The sequence below is a fragment of the Electrona antarctica genome (genome assembly GCF_951216825.1).
Source record: "Electrona antarctica genome assembly, chromosome: 22".
NCBI lineage: Eukaryota > Metazoa > Chordata > Actinopteri > Myctophiformes > Myctophidae > Electrona > Electrona antarctica.
The window spans coordinates 19,496,180-19,509,532 of NC_136805.1; positions in this window are offsets into that span (position 1 = coordinate 19,496,180).

Sequence of the window (13,353 nt, forward strand, 5' to 3'; positions counted from 1 at the left end):
TAACAATACAGAAATTAAAAGGCAAAGCTCGTCTTTAAGTGCCATGCGTAAAGAATGTGTAATCAAAGTACATTTCCCTGAGGCAGATGCTACAGAGTACAGTTGCACAACCTATGGTTCAAGGGCCATAGGCTGATTTGAAAAATGTGGGGTGGATGCTCTTCCTTGGCCTACAGGGAGTGCGAGTGCAAAGTTTCATGCCAATCGGTCTGGCTGTGCCTGAGATTAGCTGTTCACAGACACACAAACATTCAGAGTCAGACGGACAGGGGTGATTAACATAATCTCTGCCTCCTGGCCGCTCCGGCAGCACAGTAGTAGTGTTATGGGAACAATGTAATGTTGTGATGTAAGCATAGATGACAGGAGTTAAAGGATGTAGGATAGGCCTACGACCTACATAACATAACAGGCCTCCTATGAAGCAGCAGTGAATCAGCAGGTAGAGTGGCCCCCTGGAAAACGGAAGGTTCCTGGTTCGATTGGCGGCTCCTGCTGAGTCCGTTTTGAAGTGTCCTTGAGCAAGACACTAACCCTTAACTGCTCCCAGTGAGCAAGTTGGTGACTTGCATGGTTTCATCTGCTGTGAATGTTATGCACTTTGTATAAAGGTGCTATTAATGCACTGTTTGCATTTACTTACTATATAATGTCTACAGTTTGTAGAAGTGATATAGTCAAATGATAATTTAGACATTTAGAAAAAGTTGATCCAGCCAATACTGACAACCACCCACACACACATGCAGGCCATCCACATCCAGCCCAGCCACCCCACCCTAGTGGCAGCCACATCATGTACAGACACCTACACAGGGCAGGCATTATAAAAACATTACAAGTCAGTGGCATGCAAACATCTTCTCAATGGATATGAGCAGGCCATAAACCCTGGCATTAAGTGATTAATACAGGTATGTATTGGAATTGCACTGGAAGCACTGCATATGCACATGGTAACATGAGAGTATGTGAGATATAGAATTTGTGCCATGTCTGTGTTTATGTCTGTGAGCATGTTTGAGTGTCATTAACCACCGTCGGCTTAGCTGCCTTGTTCTATGTCCAGGTCCCCAACCCCAAACCGCAAGCTCCGCCCTATATGCCTCACCCGCTACCCTGAGAGCAGGATGAAGGTGACTGACCCACATAAAAGTGTCAAGGTAATGAGAAAGTGACAAGCCACACTTGGGAGCAGTGCTGGAGCTCCAAACAGGGTACTTTCCCACAGAACCAAAGGGACCCTAACATTACTCGTGTACATCAGATTACACATATTAGCTTAGCAGACGCTACATGCCCATGTCAAGTTGCACTGCTTCCTTCCAAGCGGCCTCTATCAATGCGTTTAGCAACTAGACAGGAGCAGCTAAGGTTAGGGGTTTCGATGTCATGTTCAGAAGAGATTGATTCCCTTGTTTCTCTTTGTCTGCAATCTACCATTACGTGTAACTAATAAATTATCATGTCATTTCAACCAGACAGACCTTGGATGTCATTGATATCTAAAAGTATATAATCTCACTTATTCATTTCGAGAACTATTTTAAACTGCAATCATCGCGTAAAAGGTTGTTGCTGTTTGTGTAATAAACAACTTATTTAATGTACTATAATTCTCAGTCTTTTTTGGCATTTTTTGCCATTTGGGTTTGTACGCATTTTCTCTATTCCCATTCTGATACCAGCTGGTCACGGATTTGTACCCTGGTCCTTCTCGACTTCACAGTATGTTTAGTATTAACGATTTTTAAAATCAATTTGATTAGGCCTGGGCCGTAGCTCAGCGGTCCAGGCACCTTGGCCGGTAGCCCGAGTCTGGCAGTGTGCCGCGGGTTCGACTCCCGATCCCCAACGGCCTTTACTGCATGTCACTCAGCCTACTGTCTGTCCCTCTATAAAAAATATAAAATAAAGGCGAAAGCCGCAAAAAATAATCCTTCAGTGAATATTATTTGATGAGAAGACTATGACTAAGGGATAACAATATTCTAACTCGAAAGAGTTAACTGAACACAAATTCCACCTGCTGTTGACAACTTGACACATGTCGTCACAGATATGACAGACAGCGGTACTGATGTCTTAATTTGGAGGATTATGTAGTGGGAACACTGGGAAGACTGCCTGTGTTCCCACAGATGTGGGAACTTGCAGAGGGAACTTTCCAAGGCATAATGCACAGACTGATGCACGTGACGCCACAGATTAAACATGCATCAATACAGAGATACGCACACGCAAAACAACCCAACTTACAGATAATAATTACACATCTTCACACATATGAGGACACGCACACACTCGCACAGATACGATAGCTCCCCAGCTGCTACGGGCAATCAAGGCGAGGCCTCGGGTTACAGAGGGCCGATGACTCTGCTCATTCCATCTTGGCTGAGCCCTGACTTTCTGCTTCACATCCCTCCGATAAACAGGCCAGCATGCCAAACGCACTTACTGTGGCTAACTCACCGTTCTACCATCTATTTTACAAGGCTCCCTAATATGCAGAGTTTCCACCTCAGCACCCTGCCTCCCTTTTTATTTTGAAATGTCGCTAGAGGATAGTCCCTTGAGGTGCAGCAACTCGTTTTCAAGGGGGTGCCATGTTCTAAACAACACCAATACCGCTAGTCTAAACCACGTTTCAGACGTCATCATTCCCACCATCACTAAGACTGGCAATAGCAACCCCCAAAACAAAAGCGCGAGCACGCACGCACGCACGCGCACACGCACACACGCACACACACACACACACACACACAGTTTTGTGTATATAAAAATCACACGTGTGAAGTGAGGGGCGCTAGTATATTAAAGTCTAACTTATGTTGATTAGGTGATGTAATGGTGATGTAAAACAAACGGTTTAACGCCATTAACAATAAAGAGACAATATGACGTAAATGGCATATTATGATTCCCTTCATTGTCATTGAACTAAAGACAAACATTAAACCTGTGTATAGGAGGGGCTAGCGCCCCTCAAAATATTATATATAATATATATAGTGACCCAGACATCCAGACCAGGTAGTCATTCTGTTCACTCTCGATCCCGCATCCCCCTCATCATCCCATTTCATGGCCTCCATTCTGGGAGTCAAGGGGCCTCAGTGGGCTCACTAGGCTTAAAATACACTAGACGATGATGGATTTGTTTCATCATGGCCCACAGGAAACTTTTCCTGATTACATTGTCACGTCATTAATTGTGAGAACACGAAAACCCATCCCTTAAAAAGCAGGGGCCGTGTTTCGGAAAGCTTGTCAATCTTGACAATGGGAGAAAACTCTTATAATAAGCTGGAGAGGGCTTGAATTGATGGTGCCTTGTTTTTTCAATTTAGTGAATAATGCATTTTGGCACCATTTTAACATTTGTATGTTTGAGACAAAATGTTGAAACCCTAAACTTAGTGATATTGAATTTCTATTAAAATAGACAAACTGGGATCACGCTCATGATGGAATACGTTTAACTACAACTATTTATTTCAGGTAAATATAGAGCCCTTAGCCCTATCTCAATTTCACATTCATTGCCCACAAGCAAGTAGACACTAACTATTTCTGTACCATCTGAAGAAATAAATGAACACAGGATTTCATTATCTCCACCAGGCAGAAGCTAGCTTGTGTGTTTGTCTGTCTGCATCATCTTGCAACTACTAGACTGATAGTGATCAGTTTCAAATTTTTTGTGCATTTGATACTGGCATACTTGCCAGTTTCCCAAGGAACTTAGTCCCTGAATATTTAATATTCAAAAGCTCTATAAACTAAACCAAAAAAACCTTTTTCTTTATTTAATAGCAGCCAGGAGAATGAGACATCAAAATGGAGGGGCTTGAGCCCCTGCCCTTTTGCCTCAAAGTACCCTTTCCCTAAAAATAAAAAGTCCTGCCCTATATCCAAGGCCCTGGGCCATGGATATTGGGCAGGATTATTTTTTCCGGGCCCAGGGGGCCAATAAGAGCTTACCGGTATGTGGGGGGGCAATAAGGGCCAATTGGTCCTTCAAGACGAACATTTGACAAGTAATAATAATTCCACTATCATAATTATTATTTATAATTTTAATGTGCTGGCTGCCATCAGTCAGTTTTAGTTTCACTTTTCACCTGATGCAGAGATGTCAAGTGCCCTGACTGCCCTACCACCATGTTGTCATGACCTCGTTAATTAACAACCTTTGAGAGTGAGACAGGCAGCAAGCATGTTAAGTTCACCCCCCCTGGTCCCCCATCAATAAATTGTTGCTTTTAGTAACTTCATTTTGTCCAGATTAGCTACTACAAAACGTAATTGAGATGTTTAAGATTTAAGAGAGATGATTAAGAGAAATGTTCATTATTTGCATTGTTATATGGTAATGAGACTAATGACTAATGAGAACGTATTGCTTATTTTACTGTCCAATGACATGGGCCAACTTGGCCAAGTTATTGTGGAACATCATGCTCCATTAGCATGCAGGAGTGAAAAGTACCAAACTGGCCAGGTGTATAGAGACCCGGGATGACGATGCAACGATGGAGGGCTCATCTAAGGACGACTTAAGAGAGAGAGAGAAAATGGCTACACATGATATCTGGAGTCACATGATAAAAATGTATCATACAGATTTTTGATATTACATTGTACATTGTTTTTTTTTTTAGGGGTAAATATGCCCCTTCAGTGTGTATTTGACAAGACATCCAATCAATCAACAAATTGTAATTAAATTGCAGGGCCTCTAAACAACTCAAACTCAAACTCAACTCAAACAAAGAGGACACACCAAAAATGCTACAAATGTCACCATTTGTTCCACAAACATTATTTATTTTCACTGCAAAGCACAAATGGTCTCGTGAGTCATGTTTCAATGACAGGGTTTTGATACGTCATGACATTTACCTGTAATTACCTTAAAAAGTATGTGGGGACAATCATACCCAAGTCGGAATAGCATGTTGAAGAGATAGAGCACCTCCAAAACCCATTAACTGCTGCCCATAGGGGCTGCCACAAATACAATCAGTTACACCGTCATACAAACTCTATTTCCCTAGGTAGGCAACTAGCTCATGAGGGAGCGCACCTTTCTTTCTTTTTTCACATCATTTGGAGACATTACCACTTCTGTCATTTTCATTACCGCCCTAATTTGTGTTCTCAGTCTGACCCTTTACAAAACATAATTGACAAAAGATAACGATCAGCATGCTTCATCGTACGCAAGTTAACGCAACCAATCTAAAAAACTGTTGGGACCGATCGGCATCAAACTATACAAAAACAATCCCAGTGGGGAATATGCTGGAATTGGAATTGCATCTGGTGGAAAAACTGAGGAAGAGGCAGGGTTTAGAAACTAAGGGTTTCTAAATCATCCATAGAGATACCCTGTCATATACCTGTCACATCACATTAAGTCCACCACACGTCTATACATTTGACGTGACATTCCGGTTGAGGCTGCTGAAATAGAGACACCCATGCATATGTTACACTAGCTGGTGTTGGAATGTGGAAGCTATATTCCTATCCGGAAATCATATGAAGTTACTTAGTTTTTGTTTTGTTGACACAAATACAACATGAACTCAAAAGAGATGCTGCACCCCTGAATACTACATTGAAACCTTTCATTCTGCCCACTGCATGTCACCCATTCCCAGTGTCTTGGGGGTGTTTAGTCAAATAGCAAAATGTAGTGCAGTGACATTTGAGAGGCACCAGGAGCTGATGGCACTTCCATTGGAAATGCAAACATAGAAGCATCAAATATTGTCCCACAACATTTTCCTAGTCCATTTGGATTTAATATTAGCATAACAATTTCCTCATTGTTTCCTCATTGTTCCAAAATGGGATTATACTGAATGATTGAAATGACAGCCTGTTTGCAATGTCAGTGCATATAGTATTTAACCAATTTACAATTTCTGTAACCTCATTAACTGGATTAATTGTTTTTTATTTTATTATTGAGTATGGAAATTACAATATGGAAAAGCCATGCATAATAAACCTATTTCTATACACTATGATGTCATGCCTGGAATGTAGTTAAGTTGTAAACGAAATATCTACAAAGTAAACAAGGGCTTTTATCCACAAGTCGTTTGACATTTGCTGTTCCCTCATTCGTCCATTTTCTCACGGGGTCAAATCTCATGCTGCCGCTGCCTTGCACTCTACTCTCTTCAACACCCTGTCACCCACCAATTAACCTTGTGTTTGAAACCCTACGGGGGGGACCCACAGACATCTTTTACACCTGTCACAACTTATGTTATATAAGTAACTCTCGCATTATGGTGAGGTTTATGAGCAATGCTAAGAACACATCAACCTATAGGTACCATTACCAATGCCAAAACTAGCACAGGGTGGTCACTGGCATAAGTGTGAGGGAGAGGATTTTTCTTTTCAAATAAAAGTATAAAATAAACTAGATAAAGTATCCCTCGGGGCACAGGTCTCCACCAGGGCAGGTCAGGTTGTGGCCTCCTGGTGGCGCGATAATAGGCCAATGTGAAAAGGGTGCCATTTCTTCTTATGCCTTGGATGGCAATTGGATGATTTGAGGCATTTTTTTCCAAAAATGTTTTTTGCAAAAATCCACCTGTTGGTGGCGCTATAACAGGCCAATGTGAAAAGGGTGGGATATATTCCTCAGCCTAGTAGGAAAGTCTGTTGAAGATTTCAGTAAATTGCATGCTGCGTTCATGATTTGAGGGTTTTTGTTAAAAACAGGCCAATCCTGCAAACTTTGAAAGCCAATGTTAGCCAATTCGGATGGAATATGAAATATCGGACAGATCTGTCATGAACACATGACTATAGAGATAGTGTGTAAGGATTTGCGGGATTTTTGGAAAGAATCTGGAGTAATATCCAAAAATGTGTGAATCAAAAGTGGGCCTCCTGGTGGCGCTATAACAGGCCGTTCTGGAAAGTTTGGGGCAGAGGTTCATCCAGGTAGTGTGTGTGCAAAATTTGGCATCGACCGAGTTAACGGTGCCGGAGATTAGCTGTATACAGACAGACGGACGGACGGACACACACGGACGGACACACACACACACGGACACACCTGTGTTTGTGTTGGGACAAAAATTAGGTTACATTACATACACTAAAAGCTGGATATAGGAGGGGCTATCGCCCCTCAAAAATGAAGGACAGGCCTGGGCCGTGGCTCAGCGGTCCAGGCACCTTGGCTGGTAATCCAGTCTGGCAGTGTGCCGCGGGTTCGACTCCCGATCCCGACGGCCTTTACTGCATGTCACCCCCCCATCTCTCTCTCCCCATTTCCTGTCAGCCTACTGTCTATCCCTCCATAAAGAATATAAAATAAAGGCGAAAGCCACAAAAAAAAACATTTAAAAAAAAGGACAAATAAGTCCTCTCACATCTGCATAAATTACATCCTGCACATAATTCTGCATTCATTCAATCTCAGAACTCTGACTTGGGAGTCATAATTGCATGTTGATATGGCACACTCACTATCAAGAAAATAAGAACATGGCAATGATGGCACTTGATGGCAATGATGGCACAATGATGGCAAAATGTTGCCGAAAACTGTAAACTGAAAACCGAACTGAAAAATTTATTCATGGTGATAATAATGTTATTAATTGCTATTATTATAATGTCTAATACAGTAAATGGTTATGTAGTGCTAATTAAAATCAAAAATGTTTAAGCCAGTTATACTTTAGTTGTGCGCAGGTGTCGCAGATTTAGACACGTGTTCATGGGTCAAGGATCATGTTGGTGCCTTTATGTTAGTTTGTTTTTACTTTTCATTATGATAACTAAGTAGGGTGCCATTAAAGGACCACTTCACCACTTTTCAACTTCTCTTCCTATAATTGGTCCTAACTAATGTTCATGATAAAATACCACCATTTCTTTCTACTCATTCTGTGTCTCATAGGAAGGCTGTGGGCAGTTCAGAAACCCGTCCACCAGTGACATCATCAATGGTGAATCCAAGCTAATAGAAACGGCAGGCTTTCTTTTCCTGAAAAGTTGCAATGCAAAAGTTGAAGCCATCGTTCTCACGATAATACAAATCAAAATATATTTTAAAACAAATCTTGTTTAAAAAAAATCTGCCTAATGATGATGTCACTGGTGGACGGCTGTCCGAACTGCCCAAAGCCCTCCTATGAGACACAGACTGAGTAGGAAAAAATGGTGGTGTTTTATCATGAACATTAGTGAGGACCAATTATAGGAAGAGATGTTGAAAAGTGGTGAAGTGGTCCTTTAAAACAGTGAGCACGGTATTCCAGGCCAGCATGCATTATATGAATGCTGAGAGGATTGCTGCCGTCGTGTGTGATGCTTCTCTCAATGCATACCAACAAGCTGTGAGGACTTAAAGTAAGCCCCCTGCTTTTCTTTAATGCACGGCAAAATCCTGAGTGGTAATTTAACTCAGAGTGTAAAATTGGTCAAAGAAGCTCATAGAATTACATTTCAGGCACAGAGTCATTACCATAAAAGGCACAAAGAAGATCTGCACAATATACTGTAGCTCCCTTTAACTGACATTTAATAGTACTTCCGTAGTCACTACTTCAGTCAGTAGGCTACTATTACCAGTAAGACGCCCTGAAGGCGAAAAGCAATGGCGCTTTGGCATGGGGGGTCAGATCAACATATGAACAGGTCAGCTCCATATATGGAGAGCTAAGGGTGGCAGCGGGGGCAGTGGCTTGAGTGTACAGGGTTTAATGAGGGCCCAGGTACTAGATAGGGCCGGGCCTTAATTTTCAGGCCTGTTGAGACGTTTTCGCCGGCTGCGCTAATAACTTTGGGGCGGGGCCCGTCTAGAGTTTGAATGGACAGGTATCAGTCAAAAGGGAGACATCGAAGAGGAAGGACAGGTGGGAAAGGATCAACATATGGAAAGGAGATCTAAAGGTTTGAGGTCAGATGTAGAGTTGCTGGCTGGCTCCATAGATGTAGTCTAGGTGATGATCCAGTCTTCTCCATGTATGGCTATCCAGGGTTTGATGAGGTCAGTGTTGTGATCTTATATGGAGACGGCCATACATGGAGGGTGAAATGTATTTGTTAAAATAAGTGTTAAATAGCTCTATACATTAGGATAATATTGCTGTAGTGTCAAAAGATCTCCCTGTCTCTCCAGCTCTTGTAAACAGAAAATACATTTTGAGTCAGGATGGAAGTGATAACTCTATACAATTTAAGCTGATAAATGGGTAGTCTCTCGATTGGTTGAATTTGGCAACCCACCTGCAAATGTATTTTCTGTTTTAAAGAGCTGGAGAAACTGGGAGTTCCCAGCAGCATACCTTGGGCTGAAGAGTGCCTCAAGTCAGAATTGTATTAGCCTCAGAGACCGCAGGCATTTTGTTGTATTGGATCAACTTGGACTCTACTGACTTAAGGCTTGATTTTATTCGACTTGAACTTTGATTACTTAAATGTTTTTTTTCTTCATATTAACCACATTCAACCTGGCATCTCTATTTTGGACATGTCATCATCATTATAGGCAGAGGTTTCCCAAACAATCACACCCGTGTGAACTGAGTGGTGCAACTCCCCCCCCCCCTCTCTCTCTCATTAGCAGGCAACAGTGCTGCACTATCTCTCTCTCTCTCTGTTTCCGGCACAACAGCGCCACTTTTGCCCCTACTGCTACTCATAGTCACATAGTCACATAGGTTAACACGGAGTCACATAGTCACATAGGTTAACACGGACATTGCTGTTCCTTGGAGTGGTTGCACCACTCAAAAATTCCAGTGAATTTCAATTTAATGGTGAGGAGTAGGGTGGAGGCGCCGTGGGGAGCATACCTATGTTCCCCAGGTTCTATGTTCTCCACCATGTAAAAATCACACCTGTGTGAACTGAGTGGTGCAGCCCCCCCCCCCCCCCCCCCCCCCCCCCCCTCTCTCTCTCTGTCTCTCATTAGCAGGCAACAGTGAAGCACTATCTGTCTCTCTCTGTTTCAGGCACAACAGCGCCACTTTTGGTATTCATTGGTACTCGTGCTCATAGTGACATAGGTGAACACATAGGTGAACACATAGGTGAACACGGACATTGCTGTTCCTTGGAGTGGTTGCACCACTCAAAAAAGGTTCTTTGTTCCCCACTTAGAATAAACCTAAACCAGAAACCTAACCTAGTAATTTTAGTCATTCTAGTAAGACTAAAAGTATTTTAGCAACTTAGTCTTAGTGTATCTCTGGTCCATAGCCTTCTACTGCTTCTACGATTCTGCCCTGCAGTATAAGGCTATGGGACTTTCGGTTTTAAATCTCAAATCGAAATCAGACCAGCCTCTCCTCTTTAGTGGAAATCTCACGAACGTTTGACCTACTCACCAATACAAAGACGGGTTGTGTCAATAGAAAGCCTACTTTCCTTAGTGGACGCACTCGGAGCCCCCCCACCACACGTATAAACGGTACTTTTTGGCCAAAAAGGGATTTTGTTTCCACCGGGAAAAAAATACTTTTAGTTACTCCAATGCGCCCTCTACCGATATTGCCCAGAGAACTGCCTCATAGAGAATATTTTTCCGGTGAAAAAAAATCCCTTTCTGGCCAAAAAGTACCGTTTATACGTGTGGTGGGGGGCTCAGAGTGCGTCCACTAAGGAAAGTAGGCTTTCTAATGACACAACCCGCCTTTGTTTTGGTGAGTAGCAAAAACGTTCTTTTAAAATACACTAAAGAGGAGAGGCTGGTCTGATTTCGATTTGAGATTTAAAACCGAAAGTCCCATAGCCTTATACTACAGGGCAGAATCGTAGAAGCAGTAGAAGGATATGGACCAGAGCTAGTCTTAGTGTTACTTTTAGTAGCAAATTCTGATTTAAGCTCAGTCTTTGAACAATCCATTGAACTTTAGGCCTGCCTAGGCTACTTTAACTACTTAGCCAACTAAAATAAACTAAAACATAATTGCTCAGACTCTTCAACAAAGATGACAAAAACAAACATTTGTTCTGTACTTATACATACAATTGTATAGCACAAAAGACTGAAGTCCTTAAACCAGAAACCTAACGCTAACCCTAACCCTAAGATAAGTGGGGAACATAGAACGTGGGGAACATAGAACCTGGGGAACATAGGGATGACCCCGCGCTGTGTCCTACCTGTGGGGGCTGGTTACTGGCAGGTGAGCTATGTAGGGGCAGCAGTGACAAGACTACACAGAAATGTGTGAAATCTGGAAAGCTGGTGGAAAGCTGGACATAGGAGGAAAATGAAACAAATGCCAGCACAACAATACCTGTATACCTCCATGGCATTTTTACTAAAAGCAGACCGTCACCTGCCATTTCAGTCCATGTTATCCACAGCCAGAAACAACAGAACTAGTAACAGAGAATGATGGGGAGTTGATTTGGGTAAAGTATCTTCCTAATAGGGTAAATTGTTGAAAGAATATTAAAACTATTTTGTATATCCTAATGTAACTTTTCATGGTGTTAATATTAATAAAAAAATACAGCAATTATACATCCATCCAGCACCTGTGACTAGACTGAGCTATTGTCATATTAATTAGTCCCTTGAAAGAAATGTGGCATCCAGTCTGATATGTCGACTACAACTAAGGAAAGGGCCTGCAGGCCTGCTTATGAAACTCAAACCAGCCAAACAGATGCTATATAGCCAGTGAAGATCGCCACAGGAGTAAAATTCGACCAGAGACAAACTTGGTTATCAGAGATGGTTCCACACTCCGCTAACATGATGATTCATCATTCATGTGGTATATGATCTTCTCATGGGTTCAAACACGACTAAGCTTGGAGAGAATTGTGGTGATGATGAATCAGAAAACTCTACAGCTGGGTTTGAGGAAGAAAATATAAAGAATGTGTTATCTTTAACCTTACTTCACCTCTTGACTACTACAGAAATGACAGGGACCCTGCCAAGCAGTCACATGGCTTCCCTTGGTGAAAGAAACCCAAAACCAACACCTCTGGTGTCCAAGAGCATGTGATGCCAACGCGCGCACACACACACACACACACACACACACACACACACACACACACACACACACACACACACACACACACACACACACACACACACACACACACACACACACACACACACACACACACACACACACACACACACACACACACACACACACACACACACACACATTTTGTCATCTAGTACATATTTTGTGGAGGAAGGAATATGCCCGTATCCCCTTGAACAACCAGCAATGGAAGACTCACTGTGTGCAAAGCAGAAAATCTGTACTTCTTGACTTCATTACAGGCCCTTATAACAGCTCCATTGGAAGGAGCACATCCATTTATAGAGTGAGTGGCACAGGCATACTGCAGAAAAGTTCTAATAGGAACTTCCTTTGTCCAGGAAGCCACAGCACCTGGGGCCTGGCTGTCTCCCAGAGTCCTACACCTCTGATTTGGGTAACATGGATTAGCAGTGGAGAAATGGTTGCGTATGAGCATCCACAGCATCACATAATCTTGCCCATCTGCCAGGAAGACATGGGCTAAAAATAAAACACTTGCCCCCAGGGAGGGTACATAGTGGGAATAGAGAGTTGGGAGTGTCCAAACTGGCTAGCACATTGGCACTTAATATATATATATTTATATATACTGCATATGATTGCATTGCGCCTGAGCAGGTATGTTCAGATGGCCACATGCTGCACTTCTCCCACCACAGTTGGTTCTTGGAGGCACCTGTGTGGCAACACATAGGCCAGGTTCCACAAACATGACCACAAACGATGACCTGTGCAAGTGACACACACAGGCAGGTATAAATCCTAACTTTGACCACACTCAATTATACTTTTATACCTGTATGTCCACATTTTTAATGAACATAGACCTAGTATAATGTTATTTAGCCTTGTACAAGACCAGTTATTTCATGTGCCAAATGTGCCAAACTACCTAATTTTAACAATTGCATGCTTGTGCAAACAAAACAATGGGTATCAAATATGTTGATTTAAAAATATTAAGTCATAGCAGCATGCGTACACAATACAAGAGTAAAGGTATATTTGGCCAGGTACAACTTAAATAAATAACTTTAATGAAGTCAAACTACTTTCCACCAGAAGTCAACACAACCTCACTTCAGTCAATCCACACAACTCAACACAGAAAAGCAGGTAAACACTTACCTTGCACACTGTAAAATAAATTCCAATGAATTCAAGTAACTTTAGAAAAATAAGAATCCAAGTCTTCTCGTCAAGCCTTTTTTTTTTACTGGAGACTTAATTCTCTCCCTCTGTCAGCCAAGGCTTGCTCCAGGACAGCTGTTGCTGACGC